The 17,135-nt window shown below is 41.9% G+C and overlaps 1 pseudogene; it reads right to left on the reverse strand.

The window, feature by feature from the left end:
- Positions 1-242: 242 nt before the first annotated feature.
- LOC118498738 lies at positions 243-3,987 on the reverse strand (annotated as a pseudogene).
- Positions 3,988-17,135: the final 13,148 nt, after the last annotated feature.

The following is a 17,135-nucleotide window of genomic DNA, read 5'->3' on the forward strand; positions in this document are numbered from 1 at the left end:
TTTGCCTGAAGAACATCCTCAATGTTTCCTTTGAATTATATCTGCTGGTGGTGAATTCTCTTAAATTGTATCTGTTGGAAAATGCTTTTATTTCATCTTCAGTCTTGAAGAATATTTCTGCTAGGTGTAGTATCAACATTCTAATGATATTGCATTAAACTTTGGACTTCTTTGTTTTGTTGAGACTTTACATACCATTCTAATTATTATTTCTTTGAAGGGAAGCTATCTGTTTTCTGTTCTAAGACTTTCTTTGTGTTTGAGTTTATGATTTGTCTAGGTGCGGTTATCTTTTTTACATCCCCTTTGGGAGTTTGTGGGGATTCTTGTGTCTGTGACTTGATGTCTTTAATCAACTTTGGAAAATTCTCAGCCATCATCTCTTAAAATATCCTTTCTGCCTCATTTCTCTCTCCTTTATGTATGGGACTCCAGTTACACATATGTTGGACCTTTTTTCCCCTAAATTTGCATTCTCTTTTATGACATAAATTACCAATAAGGTCATGACCTAGGAATCAAAAATTAAATAAAATCTCAGATTTTAAGACCAAGAAACAAGCTAAATCACACATATTTTGATCAAGAAACTAATATTGTGATACTACCCAAATAAAAAAGTATGCATATGGTTAATTATCACATTCCATATTTCAGAAAAGAGGCATTAAGGATTCATGCCATAAGTTTACCTGGAAACACATCTAGTATGTTGAGTTAAACAGAAACATTTTTCAAAGAGATAGCACCTCTTAAAATGCTCCTTTTCATTATCTGTTTCATGGATTAATTGAAACATCCTTATTTCTTAAGCAGTTGGTGTCTTACTATAAAGAAAGTTGTGGCAAATCCAGATCCAAAGTACTTAGTCATCGTAACTAGTAACCGCCACTTGTTTCCAGTGAAAATGGCAAATTCTTCCCTGGGCTGTCTTCACAGCGGCTCCTGCAGGTCACGGAGGCTGTGAAACTCCCAATGCACTGTCCCAGCGTTGCACCGCCGGAAACCCTGTGAAAGGCGTCAAGACCAAAAGCGGAGGAAAGCTAGGTCTTCTTAGTATATTGCTTGTTTTTACTTCTATATTCTATTTATTTTTGACTCTCCATGCCATCTGGATATTTCTTTAGTTCTATTTTTAGTACATTAATTCTCTCCTCAGCTTTAATCTGTTATTAATTCCACACATTGAGTTTGTATTTGGTGGTTATGGTATTTTTTTTCACATCTAGAATTTCTATTTGGTCTCCTTTTATGGTTTCTAGTTCTTTAATACAGTTATGAGGGAATACAAAGAATTATTCAGCATATTCATAACAGGTAGACTTTTGCCCTAAGCCTGGCTTTGAAACCGTCCAAGGAGCTGCCAGAGCCTACTGCAACACGGACAGTGTCCTATGAACAGCTCTCTGTTGACCAACAAAGAGCTTCTTCGTTTATGGAAGGAAGTTCCAAGGTGAATGGACAGCATCCTGCTTGGAAGGTGGCCACTCTGATTGAAAAATGGTCAAAATAAGTCAGCTCAGTGGACTGACTTGCCTGCTGTTTGCCCGTATGTTTGAGTTTTTATTGACTCATGGGCAGTGGTCAGTGGCCGGGCCATATGGTCAGGCAGAAGGCCAAGGAAACACTGGCCATATAATGGGATGCCCGCATGGAGCATAGCCCTATGGAAACCACCACGGGAGTCTGAGAGGTGTATTAAAGCAGGACACACCGATGCCCATCTTATTTGTGCCTGGGGTGTAATTTAAACAGCAAATGAGTGATGATACTCGGATGTTAATACCATTGAAAGAAGATTTTTATTACTTACATTTCCTGAGAGGAGGGGGCATGTTAATGCCACACAGGTTCACAAGGAAAAGCACCAGCGTTGGTCAGGAGGCAGAAAGCAATGAGGCCAAAGCCTAGGCCAGAGCCTTTATTTGGGTTTCCGTGGGAAAGGCCAGGCAGGGCAGGGTGGACAGCTTGGGACTGGTTGGTTTGAACAGTTCTAGTGGGCTTTAGGGCGTGAGAGCTGGTCCTAGCTGTCTGGCACCTGCCCTGGGTTGGTTTAGGGCAGGGGAATATTGGCTTGGCAGGTGAGGGGAAGATAAGGAGGTGGTTCAGAGTATGAACTCTTGATCGTAGAGGAGGTGTAAACAACTTCTGCTGTTAGTTTGGCTCTGTGATTAATGGATGCCAAACAGACAAATACAGACCCTAAGAAAACACAGAACACCATCAGAGGAAGCTGTTCTCAGGACCAGGTCACTGGACCCAGTGGGTGGCTATCCTGGTGTACTCACTTGAGGTGGCCACCTGGGTTTACACCGGGGGGCTGCAACAGTGCAGATACGGATGCACTGATTTAGTCACCCTCCTTTTGTTCCCTCTCAGGCCCCAAATAAGAACTGAATGGCAGAGACTGCAGATGGCTGTGAGGACAATTCCCTGGGGAGAAAGCCCTGAACAGAGCTGGCAAGTGGGACTGATGCTGGAGGCTGCAAAAGGGGCCTGACAAGAACAAGACGCTTTGGACCGGGCCTTGCATACCTAGTGGTGGATACAAATGCCCAGAGTACTGGAAAGGAACTGCAACTGAAGATAAAGTTTAGAACACCATGTCACTTTTCTTCAGACCAAGGACATGCTTTGTAGACCCTGATGATCAACAGTGGTCAGAGAGATATCCTCCTCAGAGTAACAATCTGACAGAGAATTGGAAGGGACAGTTAGAACACTGGTTGTCTAACACAAGGGGAGACGCAGGCATGAAGTGCTGGCTTCCATGCCTTTGTGCGTGTGTGCTCACACTCAACATAAGGGCTGCCAAGGCAGCATCCCCACCATATAGATTCCTCTGCTTTTCTGGTAGATTTGGGAATAGACGGGGTGGAGGAGGATGCTGGTATAACTGTACAGTTCTGTCAATGGGAAAGGATGGTGATGCGATTACTTTTCCCCCCCCATGTGACCTCAACTTCCTTTTCCTACCTGATGAAGAGGTCCCAGGAACAGGGCTGCCACTATGAGTTCCAGAAGAAGAGATGACTTGTAAGGACTGTGGACAAAAAAGGGCCACATACTGAACACGACAGGCTCAGGGGAGCTCAGGAGACTGGCCCTACAAAGAACCAGTGACCTTCTGCCTTGCAAGACAACGCCCAACCAGCTGAGGTCGAGCCACAAGGGTCAGGGCCTGCCTATTGTCTTTTTGCATCTAACATAACATACATTTGGAATGTCAAAGTAATCTCCTTTTCCTCCCAGGGCGCTTCCACTACACCAGAGCCTGAGACCACAGAACCTCTCATTGTTATCTTGTTCCCTAAATACCATCTCTGTGTGCTGGAATGTTAGTTGTTAACTATCCTGTACCCACCAATGGAAAAAGTGTGTGTCTCTCCATTTCACTCTTCATCCAATCTCAGCTGTTTCCCTGCTTTGCCGTCTCCTGCCTCCCTAATCTAAGACCACCCACACCTTATATCTCCTCCTTTGATTCTAATGTATAAAATAAGCTGCAAAGCTAACATTCTCTGGAGCATTTTCTCAATCCATTGAGATTTGCTTCCTGGCAATTGTCATCAGTTTGGCTCAAACTCATAAAAATTCTCTAGGTTTGGATGTCTCTTACATCCACAGGAGGAAACATAAAGATTTTAAAATATAGTCAGAGTTCTTGGGGACTGAGGAATAGAATAAAGAAATAAAATGAGTCACTATCATAAACCAGCTAAGTTACTAAAATCAAGTAGGTTGAGGCATGAGAAAACAATCTTATTCTTATTTTAACAAACCTGGGAATTTAAACTTTTGAACTTTCCAGTCTTGCATTCATACGTGGATATACATAAGACCCCCAGGTAACTCTCTGATTACCCCATGCCCCGAAGGACTCATGTATCCAGACCACCTGACGTCCACTACCCAGACCGCTGGGCAGGACCAGGCCGCCTGGCACTCACCATCAGGCTGCTCGACGCCCGTCTGCCTGATAACCATCCTGAAACGGTCCTGGGGCTAAGGATGTAGGACTAATTACTCTCAGGAATGCACTGTAAGAACTCTTAACTTTACTGTCTTCTTCAGAACATTTCTGGATATCTGTCCAGCTGTGTTCCGAGTTTGCAAACCCTAACACCTTTGAATACATCTTTATCATTTATTTCTAGCCGAAGCCTCCAGACTTTTTAAATTCATTTAACAGGCCCAATGAAACAGGTCTGGCAAAATTGAGAACAATAGTGAATGTAGCTATATTGCTTAGTGGTAGAAATAACCCAAGAGTATCAAGAACAAATTGGTAGTTACAAAATAGTCACGGGAATGCAAAGTACAGCATAGGGAACATGGTCAATAATATTGTAATAACTATGCATGGTGCCAGGTGGGTGCTAGAATTATTGGAGGGATCACTTTGTAAATTACGTAAATATGTAAACACTATGCTGTACATCTGAAACTAATTTAAAATAATATTGAATGTCAACTCTAACTGAAAAAATAAAAAGAAATAATTTTCCTATCAAGAAAAAAGAAATAGTCCACTGGTTTTGTACCCATGAAGCCCTATCCCAGGTAAGCGAGAGGGAATTGAAAAGGAGACACTTGCTAGACTAGTCTTGTGGCCTACGGTCTAGACCAGCACAGTGGCCCATCCTAACATCCCATCCCAAAGTGGAGAGGTATGGGTATAAATACAGAGACAGAGGAATAGTAGCTGAGGGTAAAGGAATAAATAAATAAGCTCAGTGAGGACAATTCAATATTGCATTAGCACCTCAAATGAGGTTCAGAGCAAGATACGATATTGTCTCTGAGCTCAAGTATACCGGCTGCCTGAAGAGTGAAGCCATATATTTTGGCGACTCCTGCTGCTCTTGGAACCTGCCGGGATGGAATGGAAACCTGCAAGCCGGAGTGACCTTGCCCTTGGACACATTTCGGTCATGTACTCATACCTATTATGATAATGAACTAGACTAATGATTGATCAGTAACTGAAGGGAGCTCTAGTAATATGCCAATATCTTTTCTTTCTTTCTTTTTTAAATTTTTATTGGTTTGAAAGAGAGAAAGAGAGAGAAATCAATTCACTGTTCCACTTGTTTATGCATTTATTGCCTGTTACTTGTATGTGCCCTGATCAGGGATCGAACTCACAACCTTGGCATGTACGGACAATGCTCAAACATAGTTACCCAGCCAGGGCTCCAATATCTTTTTACTCTTATTTTTCAAGTTACATCTGCCATAATGTGAAAATGATACAACATTAGCATTGTTGGCAAGTTAATAACACTGATAGTGATGGTCAAATGTACTAGGAAATTGAGTTAAAAATATTCCTATCCATATATCCCACTGGCTGCTCTCAATATTAGGCATATTAATGTTGGACTATTGCTGTATATGTTACATGAATGTTCCACCACATTTAGATACTCTGACAGGGTTGATTGTTTTGTTATAAGGGAGCCATGGCCTGGGGGAGGCTTGTGTTTATAAGAAAGAAGTTGTCTGGTTTTTGTCCTGAGTTCCTGAACAGAGAGCTCCTGAAACCCTTGGAATTTCCCAAGAGGTCAGAGTATCTTGGTGCTCTTGGGGATCACACCTGAGTTGGTGCTAATGAGGTCACTCAGGGTGAGACCTTAGATAGCTTCAGGACCTGGCATGATTGGAGCCTCATGCTATCAGCCTGATCTGCCGATTTCCAAGGAGAAGATGGGGCCTGGAGTTCGAGTTGGGTGGTGACTCACTCAAGCATCCCTATGTAATGAAACTCCAGCAAATGCTTGAGATACTGTAGCTCTGTGGAGCTTCACGGTAGGTGGACATACTGAAGTTCCAGGAAAGCGATATGCCCTGATTCCACGGAGAAAGGGCACACGACCTCTGTGTCTGAGAACTTCCCAAACCTCGCCCTGTGTGTCTCTTCGCGTGGCTGCTCCTTTATAATAAACTGCAGTCGTAAATATAGTGCTTTCCTGTAAAGCACAGCATAGGGAATATAGTCAATAACACTGTAATAACTACGCGTGGTGCCAGGTGGGTACTAGAAATATTGGGGGGAACATTTTGTAAGTATATGACTGTCTGACATTATGCTGTACACCTGAAACTAATACAAAATAATATTGAATGGAAACTATAACTGAAAAATAAAATTAAAAAAATATATAGTGCTCTCCTGAGTTCTGTGAGTCATTCTGATAAAATAGTGAACCTGAGGGCCTCATCGGAAACCTCGAATTTGTAGCCAGTTGGTCAGAAGAGCGGGTGGCCTGGCGTCTGAAGTAAGGGTGGTCTTTTCGGGGACTGACTATGCACATCAGCCTGCGGAGTCTGAGGCTCACACCGGTGTCAGCACAGAGCGGTATCGCTGCACCAGCTGGTGTCAGAACAGACCCATTTTGATCCCTAGCCCCGAAAGTCTGATGAGTACTGCATCCTCGGCTTCCCAGCCTCTCAGGGGCCTCTCCTGCACCCATCAAATGCCCCCTGGGGAAGGGCGACACTAATACTGAGCCTACCTCTCTGGATTTCCTTGTTCTGAATTTTGGCCCTATTCTTTTGTGATTCCTTGCTTTTCATATGCTGTCCAGATTTTCTAATTGTCCTCAGGTTGGTCTGCAGTATCCAGCCTCCCATTAATGAAAACATAAATCGCTCTTCTCATAGATTTTTTCTTTTTTTTTCCAGTGTAGTTAAATACACATTAAAATAAAATTATCATTTATCACTTCAACCATTTTAAAGTGTATAATTTAGTGGCATTGTTACACAATCATCGCCACTGTTTGGTTCCAGAGCACTTTCAGCACCTCAGAAGGAAACCTCAGATCCATTAAAACAGTCGTTCCCCATTCTCTATCCTTCCAGCCCCTGGCAACCACTGAACTGCTTCACGTCTCTGTAGAGCTGTGTACTCTGGGTGTTTTGTACTAGTGGAATCACACAGTATATGGCCTGCAGTGTCTGTCATCTATCACTTAGAATGTGGTCAAGGTCACAGATCTTTATCTGTGGTGTTTTGTTTTCTAAATATTCTGCACTTACTGTTTTAATTTCCTTCTGACACAGAAGGCATGTAGAAGAGTTTTCTAATTTTTGTTCTATCTTTACTATTCATTGTTAGTTTTGGTGCATTGTAGTCAGAGAATAGGACTGATTCTATTTTTATAAATTATTTTCTTTGTGGCCTATTGTACTACCAAGTTTTGTAAATATCTAATGGGGGCTTGCAAATAAGAAATAGTCTCTATATTCAGGAGATATATAAAATATATATATTCTGTCTATTTACCTGTCTGTCCAATTAGTTAGCCATCTATTATTAGTCTTATTAAATATATTATTCAAAATATCAGAATCATAACATTTCTTCTCTCTCTGACTTGTCAAGGTCTGAGAGAGATGAGTTAAAGCATCTTATCGCAATATTATTTCCATGTTTATTTCAGCACTGCACTCTGTAAATTAATCCTTATAATTTTTCTATGTTTACTTTAAATATTTCAATGCTGTTATTTATTACAATGTTTCTTAGCTTTGTTAAAAAAACAAAATTCAACCTAGTAAACTTAAAGGCCTAGTCAGCTTTATTCAGCAATTTGCGAACTGGGCAGCTAACAACTGTCAAACAGCTGCAAGGACACTCCTAGGAGCTAAATGAAAAGGGCGGGTTCTACAGGAGATGCGAGGGGCAAGGGAGATGTTAGGGAAAGAGAAGGAAGGGTTCTATGGGCTAGACACTCTTTTGGAGTGGGGAGGAAGGAGAGGAAGGCTTTTCATTAGGTAGATTGCCTCTAGTTTTTATGGAAGACGGAGAGGGTCCATGTCACAGATAACCTCACTGGTGTCTGACCAGAAAGTCCCCTACTGTTTGATTAAGGTTGCGTTTCTGGGAGGAGTTGAAATTTCAATTAGATAAGATATAAAATCTAGTTTTGGTTTCATGGGCTTTTAGCATGAATGACACCATTTTGGGCCTATGGTTTGTTGTTTATTTTTTTTTCTTTACCAGCTTGAATTCACCTTGCTATTGTTAACAAAATTTTAGCCCATTTTTTTGTTTGTATTTGCTTGCAATATATTTGTTCCTCCCTTAATTTGAACCTTTCTGGGTTCTTTTGTTTTGAGTATGTTTCTTGTTGGTAATATATAAATGGCCTTTATTTTCTTTTAAAAAGTGAGCATATATTAGTTTTATTCATCCGTCTATCAGATGGGGTTAGTCTACTGTCGTATGTTGTGTTCTCTAATTTTGTGCTTCTGTGTGGTCTGTTTGTGTTTATTGCTTTTTGGCAATTTGGAAGATATTCAGGCTTTTTAGTTCTACTTGTGGTTACCTTTGTTACTTTAAATGTTTCACCAATATTTCTCAATTTGTCATCTTCGTGAAAGAAACAATATCATTTACTCCCTCTTAAGGAAAATAAGGACACGGGTGACTTAAAAACAGAAACAATCATCCTTGCAGCTGTTGTGGAAAATGGTATGGCAAGTCTTCAAAAACATTTACAAAATTACCATATGACCCAGTAATCCCACTTCTGGGTGCATATCAGAAGAAATAGAGCAAAGACTCAGACAGATATCTGTGCGCCCATGTTCAGGCGGCATGATTCACAGCAGCCGAAAGGTGGAAGCAGCCCGGGGGTCTATGGACAGATACGTGGATAAACAAAATGTGGGATCTGATGATTATTCAGCCTTCAAAATGAAGGAGATTCTGACACATGATACGCCATGGATAAACGTTGGAGACATTAGTCTAAATGAAAGACGCCAGTCACAAAAGGACAAACACTGTATGATTCCTCTTTTGTGAGATCCCTAAGGTAGCCAAATACTTGGAGACAGAAGGTGGAGCCGTGGTTGCTGGGGCAGAGGGAGGAGAACATGGGGAGTGGGTGTTTCGTGGGGACAGAGTTTCAGCCAGGAGGATGAAAAGTTTCTGGAGACGATGAGGGTGATAATTGCACAACGATGTGAATGTACTTAATGATGTGGAATTGTACATTGAAAAATAGTTTAAATGGTTAGTTTTATGTTGTATATATTTTATCATAATAAAAACAAATAGGTATCAATTTCTTTTCCTTCTATTCTCTCCCATTTCCTCTTATAATGATGATTTTGATTTTTGCCCTCCATAACCTACTGTCAACAGCAGTGAAGAAAAAAATTGTAGGTTTGTTTTTCAAAATAACTATAACAATTATATTATTTTCCTGGTAAACAATCATTGCAGTTATATATGCTTAATTACATGTTTACATAGATGTAATGCTTACCACCAGTCTTTTTATACCTCAATTCCCCCCATGTAGGTTCTTAATCTGGATTCATCTTTCAGCGGTTTTTTGTATCTTCAAATAGAATGTTAGATTTTTTGATGGTAGAATGCATCACAAGAATGTAACTGCTTGTGTGATGTCTTCGGAGGAGGCCTGGGGAACAGCTTCCCTGCTGTTACCAGCTCCCGGGTGCGGCACCCACCATCCCTTTCTGGTTTTCCCTCAACTCTTGGCTGCACCTTATCAATAGTCCCTGCACCGAACTCGTCTCAGTTGCCCAGCCTGAGGAGGGCTTCTGTTTCCAGCAGGGAATATGACTGATGCAGCCTCTGCCTCCTTCCTTGTCCCCCTTGCCTCCTGTCCCCTTTTGCTTTGGCCATCCCTTACTCTTACCCCTCCCCATTCTCCCTCCTTTCTTCTTCCTTTTGAAGCTAGGTGATAGGCCAGTACATAGGTTAGTATATCTTGCTCCTCATCTGGTCTGTGGTCGCCTGTGTCCCTGGGTGGTCAAGAACAGAGTATTCCTTCTTTCTGCACTGCTCCAGACTCTGGCTGACTTTCAGAATATGCACCCCGCCGTCCAGGCCCAGAAACCCCGCCCTCACCAGCAGCCCAACAAAGCTCGCAGTTCTGTCCTATGCTTTCTTCCTTATAGAAACCCATTTTATTTCCTAGTCTGACACCTTGGGAGGGTGAGTGAGACCAAATCTGTTACCTCAGTGTCTAGATGGAGCATTAGCTGCTTCAAGCCAAGGCACTATGAGCTGCATTTTTATTGCTTTCCCAATCCTTGTGTTCAGATTTTATTGTGCTAGGAGCTTAAAATGTAATAAACAAGGAGAGAAAGAAATTTTTTTTAGGTTGCTCTGGCTAAAGACTGCAGTCTAAAAAAATTCTTAACAGACCCTTGTAAGTCCTGTTGCTGGGTAGTATTTGTCCAACAGACCTGGAACAGTTTAAAAAAGGAGTGGGGGGTTGGTTAACATTAAAGAAACACAAAGATTTTTCATCTGGCTCTGGAGGAGACCAGAGCCACAGAGAGAACAAGAAAAGAAAGAGGGGATTGAGCATTTTTGCAAACAAATGATAAAACTGCCTTTTAAAGAAGTGGGGGCAGGGGACCCCTTGTCCAAACAAGACATTTGCCAGGGTAGGAAATCATTTCTGCAATTGTTTACAATGCTCAGGCAGCCCGTCCAAAGTCAACATGGCCTGGGAGCGTTGCCCTGGGGCCTCCTGCTCTCTGCCAGCCTCCTGCCAGCTCGGGCTCAGCTATTTCTGGGACTTCGTTCCCTCCCTTGAAAAACAAACTGTGGCCCTCACTGTCATCCCCAATAAAACCCCCAGTTTTTGCAGCCTTAATCATGTTTTCCAGAAGAGTTGTCCAACTGGGGGCCTGGATGCAAAGCGTTGGACTTGGGAGAGCCAGGTTGGGGGGAGGGGGCCTTTCATTTGCAAGGTGCCAAGGTGGAAATTTCCACTGCATTCCAAGATGGCTTCACCTGTGGCCAAGGAAACCTTTTCCATCTTCAAAGAGGAGACCTTGGCTAATGAATGTCCTGAAAGTTATGTCCTTTCCTGCAGGTTGTTCCAAAAATCCAGAGCAAAGTTTGCTTTTACTAAAAAGCACCATGATTATTAGTAACCACCATTTACGTCTAGATAGTACTTCAGTGTAGTAGAGACTTGCAAGTGACAATTAAAGTGACAATAGTGTCCCACTCTGTCCTCATCCTTCCATTCTCCACCTGCCCACAAGTAACCACTGTTGTTCATTTCTTCTGTGTCTTTTCAGAGATGTTTCAGGCGTATGCAAGCTTCTTGGAGTGGTGCAAGGGGACAGTGTGGCACTGAGACACTGAGACAGAAGAGTTCCAGGCACTCGTCCTAGCTCTGCCTCTAGTTGCTGTGTGACATTGTGCCTGCCACTTCCCTCTCTGCATCTCAGTGAGTCATTTGTGAGAATAAAACTAGTTAATAGCTAACATTCATGAGGCCTCTATGTGCCTGCCACTGTGCTAAGTGTTTTCACACGTATTCGTTGAATTAAGCTCACCACAGCTCTGTAAGGAGGCATTATTCGCCCCATTTATCAATGACAAAACTGAAGCATGGAGAAATTAAGTAACTTGCCCAGGTCACAGCTACTTAGAGGGGGCAGCCTGAAGTTTGTGAAGCTAAGCAGTCTAACATTAGAGCTCACAGTCACTGAAACCGCTGTGCTATTATCCTGCCACTCATTGATGATATTGACAACCCTGAATGATGGCTTACGGCAGGAGCCTGGCCCGGAGGGGCTCCTCCCAAGTCTGGTATCTACAGTCCTGTGTCCAGTTCCTGTGAAATGCTGGCCAGGCAGCTCTGACTCACTCAGCCCCATTTAGCTGGGAGGGTGGACAGCTGGCGGAGAGCGGGAGACGGCAGGGGAAGGCTGAGACAGGAGCCCTGATGTCAGCCTGGTGCTTCCTCCTCTGTCCCTCCAGGCACATCAGGACAACCCCTTAAAAACAACATTTTAAAATTTTTATCAAAAGTCATAATGCACATAATTTAAAAAGTCCATAGTATTCAGAGGTTTATAACAAGACAGAGGCATCCCAGAACAATCACTTTTAACCCTTTGGCTACTTCTTCACACATTTATCTCTGTTATTCTAAATCAGGGGGTTATTTTTTCTGTAAAAGGGCAACGCCTTTCTGTAAAGGGCCACATAGTAACTATGTTCAGCTTTGTGGGCCATAGTCTTTGTTGCAACTACTCATCTCCGCTGTAGCTAAAAAACTGCCACAGCTAACACATAAATGAGTAGGAGTGGACTTGTCTCAATATGACTTTATTACAAAAGCAGATTCATTTACAAATATGGACTTAGCCTGTGGGAAATAGTCTGTTGACACCTGTTTTAATTGTTTAAATTCCTATTTCTTCATTTTCTTAATTTGCAAGTGTAGGCACTCCTCATTCATTTTCTATTACACTAGACAAGAATTCACCTCTCTCAAACAGCTCCCCTCCCTGCAGTTGTTCGTCCTCCTAAGTTATCTACTAGGGCTGTATTGTCAGCTAAATCAATATGCAGTGTTTGCATTATTATGACTGATTAAATACTGTTCTCTGCTGAGTCAGGTAGTATGCCATGTGACATTTCCTTTCGCATACAGCTTTTGTTTTTATCTGTAGTTGATAACTATCTCATTCTTTTTTCATTTGCGTAGCTTCTTTGACCTTCAGCAGCCTCCCTAAGACAATGTTGTACAAGGTTAAACAGATGGTGCATCTATTTCTCTTTTCTTTTCGCGTCATTGTTTTGCTGGAGCCCTCCAGCCTCCCGCTTCAGTGTGGACGGGCCCTGAGCACAGGCTCAGGGAGCCCTGGCTTGAGCTCAGCTCTTGTTCTGAGACTTCTTTACTCCTAGAAAGAAAGAAGAAATCCACTGGGTCTCTTTTCTATGTTAGGTCGCTTTTTCTCAGATCCCGTCTCTTCTTCTCTGACTTGCTTCCTCCTTCTGCTGGAGCACATTCTCTAGTCACTTCCTGTGAAAAAGTATTTAAGACATAAAATTTTGAAATGTGGTATATCTGAAAATATCTTTAATTTGCCATGACTCTGTAAAGACAGTTTTGCAAGTTGTAGAATTCTAGATCAAAAATCAGTTTTTTCTCAATATTTTGAAGCATACTGGTTGTTAGAAGTCTGAGATACATATATAAATTATATATATATATATATATATATATATATATATATATATTTACTTTGGGGGAAGATTTTTTTATACTATATATTTTTAAGGATATTTTCATTGTTTTTCAAGAGAGGGGAAAGGAGAGAGCAAGAGAGGAAGAGAAGCATCAATGTGGGAGAGAAACGTTGCTTGGCGACCTTCAGTGCACGCCCAGACCAGGGACTGAACCGCAACCCAGGCATGTGCTCCAACCGGAGTCCTTCCGGTTTGTGCGATGATGCTCAACCAACTGAGCCACACCAGCTGGGGCGTAATATATTTTTGATTCTTAATTCTCTGTATGCAATCTGGTTTTTCTTCTGCAGAAGTTTTTATGCACTTCTCTTTATTCCGAATGTTCTGAAGATTCAACAGGATGCGCCTTGGCGAGGCCCAGTTTCTGCTCGTCGTGCCAGGCATTCGGTGGACCCTGTCGGCATGGACAGGCATGTCCCTCGGTTCTGAGAAATTTCTACGTGATATTGCTTTCTTAGTTTTCTCCCCTCCATTTCTCTATTCTTTCTTTCTGAAATCGAAGTTCACTGTTTTTTAGACCTTCTTTTATTGATCCTTCAATTAATATTTTTTCTATTTTCTGCCTTAATTTCTTAAATATACTTTTGGAGTAATTTCCTAGACTATATCTTCCAACTCTCCTATTCAAATAGTTTTTATTCTAGCTCCCATATTTTTGATTTCTCAAAGCTCTGTCTTGTTCTCTTTTGGTTTTTATAGCATTGTATTCTTTTTATATGTTCACAGTATCTTTTACTCTTCTGAGGGTATTAAGTATGGGTGGGACTTTCTTATTTGTAAATTTTATTATTCCCTGCATTGTCCTGTTTTCTCCAAGCTTCTATTTTTGTGTTTGTTCTCTCCTGGCTTTAATGTTGAAGCCTTTCCTCAACTTACTGGTAATCTCTGTCTATTCTTATTAAGGAATGAGATACTGAAAAGCTTTATGGAAGTCTGAGAGGGCTGCAAATGGTGGGCCTCACTAAAGGAGAGAGAGCAGGGAGAGGATTTGGGGGAAGAAACCCCTAAGTGTGACTACCAACTAAGTCTCCTGTTTTGGGGCCTCCAATTCACCTCCTACGTTACCTGGTGCCCTCAGTTCCAGAGCCTTTTGGGGTTTCTGCGGGATGAACTGGCCCCTTCTACTCTGATGAGCCAGGCAAGGCTCCTCCATCAGCTGTACCTTCTCCCCACATGATGACAACTGTCTTTCCCTATTGTGTCCATTCTTGTACTCTTGTCCTTGTGGTCCTGGAGTTTGTTCTTATCACTACAGACAAAAAAAGGTGTGGAGGGGGGGGTGGGTATTCTATGGAGAGTAACCTCACAGCAAGATCTGATCTTTAATTTCTAACTGGGCATGTTAGTAAACTTTTTAACAAAGTTTATCTTTGTTTAAAGCAAGCCCTGTCCATTGTTTCTATGCGTCTAGGTTAACACACCCGAGAAACAAGCCTTATCGATCTTCCAAGAGAACACATAATTTTAACTATCCAGGAATCCAATCCCCGCCTTGCTTTCTTCCATCCTGATGTAGCCTTCCTTAAATCCCCTCCTGGTTTCAAATGCAAAAACGAAGCTGTAAAATTGTTATTCCTTGGAGTATTTGAGACCTTGCTCCCTGGCATATGTCATTAGTTTGGCCCAAATGAACTCCTATAAAAATTCTCTACAGGTCTGGACGTTTCTTAGGTCAACATTACAGTGTCCTCTAACTGATCTTTTGATTTCTATCCTTGGGTTTTTATGGCCTATTATCCACACACATGCAAGAGGGCTGCTTTAAACAGGTAAGTCACGATACCAGAATGTGGACATTCCGTGGGACTCTGCCCTGACCTCTTGATAGTCAAAGCATGATAAAGAGAGGCACAGGGGATGGGATTAGAGACTATCCTGGATTTAAATACATAGGAGACACACGAAAAATTGTGCCCTGGCCAGGGTAGTTAAGTTGTTTTAGAGCGTTGTCCCCATATGCCAAGGTTGTGTGATCCCCGGTCAGGTGACATTGTTTCTCTCTCTCTCTCTCTCTCTCCCTGAAATCAATTAATAGCTCTGACTGGTATGGCTCAGTTAGTTGAGCCTCATCCCCACAAAGCAAACAATTGCCAGTTCAATTCCCAGTCAGGGCACATGCGTGAGTTGCGGGTTCCATCCCCAGTCAGGACATCTATGAGAGGCAAAAGATGGATGTTTCTCTCCCTCTCTTTCTCCCTTCATTCCCCTCTCTAAAATAAATAAATAATTAGAAAGTCAATAAGCAAAACTTTTTTAAAAATTATAATGCTTAATTCTGAGTTAAACAAACCAATTGTAAAAAAATTGGGGGGGTAATTAGCAAAATTTGAATATTGATATGAAAGAGTCATTAATCTTTTTAGTAATGAACACAGTATTATGATTATGTAGAAAACGTCTATTTTCCCGAGATGCGTATTTAATAATGGTGAAATGTTATGATGTCTGAAAACTTGCTTTCAAACACTCAGAATAAAAAAAGATGAAGCTGTCCTGGCCAGCGTGGTTCAGTTGGTTGGAGTGTTGTTCTGTAACCGGAAGGTCTGCAGCTCGATTGCCGGTCAGGGCACGTGCCCAGGCTGTGAGTTCAGTCCCCTGTTGGGGCACGTGCAGGAGGCAGCCAACTGGTGTTTCTCTCTCACATTAATGTTTCTCTCTCTCCCTCTTCCTCGTTCTCTTGAATGGGAATAAACTAAACCTTTTAAAAAAAAGATGTAGTAAACATGGCAGAATGTTAACAATTTTTAAATCCAGGTGGTAAGTATGCATTATCCTACTTTCCGCACTTTAAAATATGTTTGACATTTTAAAAAGAGCTGGGGGGAGTAATATGCTATTCAAGCCTTTCTGTGGCTTCCTAACTGCTTAAAGGAAAGTCCAAAGCTCTTACCATGGACTTCAAGGCCCTGTGAGATCTGTCCTCAACTGCCCCTGAACCTCAATGTCACACTAGCCTCCTTGCTGTCTCACGGAAAACATCACTGCTTCCTCCGGACCACTGCGTTTAACTGTAGCCTCTGCCCGGCATGTTCTCTTGGCACCCCAGAGCCAACGGGCCCCTCCCCTGCCCCATTCAGAACTCTGCTTTGATGTCGGCCAATGAGAAAGACCTTTCTTATGTACAATAACATGTTCTCTCTTTTCCATGGCATTTCCCGTTCACCTTTCCCTGCTTTTATTTTTTTAATAGCATTTATTATTACCTGCTTTTTAAAAACTGTGGTACATAGTGTGGAATTTACAATTCTAACCATTTTAAAATGTGTAATTTGATGGTATTAAGTCCATCCACATTGTTGAGCAGCCATCAGCACCGCCCAGCTCTAGAACTTTTTGGTCTTCCCCAGCTGAAACTCTGTACCCATTAAACACTGACTCGCCATTCCCCCCACTCCCTGACCACCATGATACTTTCTGTGTCTGAATCTGACTACTCCAGATTCCTCATGTAAGGGAGTCACATAGTATTTGTCTTCTGTGCCTGGCTTATTTCACTTAGCATGTCTTCGAGGCTCACCCACATGGCACCATGTGTCAGAATTTCATATGACCTGTCACTTCATGTGTTTGTTAATTTGCTTCTTATCATTATTGTCTCCACACCACCCCCAACTCCTCTCTCACTAGAAGGTAAGGTCTGAGGATAAGAGCTTTGTTTGTTTTGCTCCTTTATCTTGTTGACGTAAGAAAGTCCAAACCTGTAGAGAATTTTTATGAGTTTATTTGTGCCAAACTGACCACATATGCCAGAGAGCAAGATCTGAAATGTGCTGGAGGTGAACAATTTTGCATTTCTTATGTGCATTTGAAATTAAGGAGGGAACATAAGGAAGAAGACATGAAGGTGCAAGAAGGCAAGGCAAAATTGGATGACAAATTAGTTACGAGTATGTGCTTTTTAAAGGTGGTTATGACTTCAAGGGGTATTACTTTGGCATTTCAGAAGTGTGTTAACCTAGATGCCCAAGAACAAACTGGACACAGCTTGCTTAAAAACCTCCACTAAAAACTCGATAAGCTTGGGGTCTGACTACCCACCACAACCTGCCCAGTTAGAAATTCACGATTTATTATACACCCTCTTTTT

Source organism: Phyllostomus discolor, chromosome 1, assembly GCF_004126475.2.
Source record: "Phyllostomus discolor isolate MPI-MPIP mPhyDis1 chromosome 1, mPhyDis1.pri.v3, whole genome shotgun sequence".
Classification (NCBI taxonomy): domain Eukaryota; kingdom Metazoa; phylum Chordata; class Mammalia; order Chiroptera; family Phyllostomidae; genus Phyllostomus; species Phyllostomus discolor.